Source organism: Gigantopelta aegis, chromosome 6 (assembly GCF_016097555.1).
Source record: "Gigantopelta aegis isolate Gae_Host chromosome 6, Gae_host_genome, whole genome shotgun sequence".
Lineage (NCBI taxonomy): Eukaryota > Metazoa > Mollusca > Gastropoda > Neomphalida > Peltospiridae > Gigantopelta > Gigantopelta aegis.
Genome location: NC_054704.1, coordinates 83,927,974 through 83,930,415, shown reverse-complemented (window position 1 = coordinate 83,930,415; position 2,442 = coordinate 83,927,974). Strand labels below are relative to the sequence as shown.

At 38.1% G+C, this 2,442-nt stretch overlaps 1 long non-coding RNA gene across 1 annotated transcript; it reads left to right on the top strand.

Annotated features, from left to right (window-relative positions):
- The first annotated feature begins 919 nt into the window (after nt 1–919).
- Nucleotides 920–2,225, top strand: LOC121375470. The gene is made up of 2 exons (XR_005958314.1): nt 920–1,125; nt 1,734–2,225. It is a non-coding gene; the product is annotated as an uncharacterized LOC121375470 (long non-coding RNA).
- The last annotated feature ends 217 nt before the right edge of the window (nt 2,226–2,442 follow it).

Here is a 2,442-nt window from a genome sequence, read left to right as displayed (position 1 = left end):
TCAATTACTTTACCATCATCAGTTATTAAAGAATTCATGAATCTATTGTTAGCTTTTTGTTTTTCTAAGTTTACAAAATAAGACGTGCATCTTTCGCCGTGTTCAATTTCGTCTACTTTGGCCCTAATTCTACCACCCTGTAGTTGTGATTGTTCATAACGTTTAATTTTATTCTGTACATTAATTAATTCTGAGTAATCATCTAACTGTCCACGTTCGTCAAGTTGCGTCAAGAAAATTTCATCTTGTTTTAAGTTATATATATAAGTTCTTTCCGTCCTACGTTTTTGTTTACAATAATCAGTTGTTAAATTCTTTATTTTAGTTTTTCCCATATCCCACCATAATAATAGATCAGAATAGTTTCCCTTTTTAGTTTTCCAAGTTACCCAAAAATCATTTATTAACTTTACGTAATTTCTGTCTTTTAAAACACTATTGTTAAAAGCCCACAGTCCCGGTCCTTTATTGTTTTTGTCGAATGTAAAGTCAGCCCAAACAAGCTTATGGTCAGTGTAGAGACACGAGTCACACCAGCTTCTTTCAGGCCAGTAAGAAACTGCCCTGAGATTAGAATGCGATCAATGCGCGAGTATGTTCTGTAAGCTTTACTGTAGTATGTGTATGAGGTCCTATCTGGGTATATGTATCTGTATGCATCACTTAGTGCGTGCTCAGTCATAATAGTATTTAATTGTGTAACCCCTACAGTGCCCCTAAGCGCCTGCTTCTTGGAGCCTGTTCGGTCTAGCGTAACGTCGTCTACACAATTAAAGTCGCCGCATATACCACTAGGGTTTCGAACACGCCTATTTCGAGTCCGGCCTCCGATAGGATCGGGAGTCTGACTCGGGACAGGGATAACCTAACAAATAGGGTGTATTTTTAAATTAACGCCAAAACTATAAAAAGGGGGAAATTGGGGTTAAAAAAGTTTGGCAGCGCCCTTAAAGAAACTTATCAACATTACTATCCTATATAAATTATTAATATAATATATTTTCGGCGCAAATTTAGATGGGCTGGTCTAATATTAATAATAATTCTTAAACAATATTCATTAAGCCCATGGGAGGTTAAGAGGAAAGGGGCTGCCAGTCATATTTTAAACATTGGTGTGACCAGGTGAGGGTCGGGAGGGAGGGGAGGCCGGCCCTACTCAAAACCTAAGGCTGAACCGCCTACGCATATAGCCCCAACGAATGCCCTAACTCCCGGCATCCCATCACCCCCACCCCCCACCGTGTCCAACCGCAGTTCAGTCCAATCCTGACAGCCTATTGGTTGTTTAGGAAGTTATTTTAACTTCCCAAACCGGCGTCACTTGGGGAGTGGCGCAAAAAATCCAGCGATGGTTAATTTAATATTTCCTTTTAAGTATCAAGCCTGTCAGAAGGAGAGAGGTGAACGCGGCCTCCGATAGGATCGGGAGTCTGACTCGGGACAGGGATAACCTAACAAATAGGGGGAATTTTGAAAATTAACGCCAAAAGTATAAAAAGGGGGGAATTGGGGTTAAAAAAGTTTGGCAGCGCCCTTAAAGAAACTTATCAACATTACTATCCTATATAAATTATTAATATAATATATTTTCGGCGCAAATTTATATGGGCTGGTCTAATATTAATAATAATTCTTAAACAATATTCATTAAGCCCATGGGAGGTTAAGAGGAAAGGGGCTGCCAGTCATATTTTAAACATTGGTGTGACCAGGTGAGGGTCGGGAGGGAGGGGAGGCCGGCCCTACTCAAAACCTAAGGCCGAACCGCCTACGCATATAGCCCCAACGAATGCCCTAACTCCCGGCATCCCATCACCCCCACCCCCCACCGTGTCCAACCGCATTTCAGTCCAATCCTGACAGCCTATTAGTGGTTTAGGAAGTTATTATAACTTCCCAAACCGGCGTCACTTGAAAAGTGACGCCAAAGGGTTGTAATAGTTTAATCGCTGGTGCCACTAGGGGAGTGGCAAAAAAAATCCAGCGATGGTTAATTTAATATTTCCTTTTAAGTATCAAGCCTGCCAGAAGGAGAGAGGTGAACGCGGCCGATCCATGGAAAAACAGGCGACTCCTCAGTTGTCTTCTAAAACAACATGATTAGGTCATTTAGAAGACGCGGCGAACACTTTAATCTATAATACCTAGGGCAGTAGACGAGGTAATATTAACCAAGCCACTACCAAAGGCACAGACCAGACACCTGCCCTGTTAAATTACATATATTTTTTTTTTTATTAAAAATATAAAATAATGATTAAAATATGGATAAAATATACATAAACATAAACCTATCAAATTAATTTAAAAAAAAAAATAATAATAATAGAAAAAAAAAAAAATAATAATAATAAAATAATAAAAAAAAAAAAAAAAAAAAAAAAAAAAAAAAAAAAAAAAAAAAAAATAAAAAAAAAAAAAAAAAAAAATAAAAAAAAA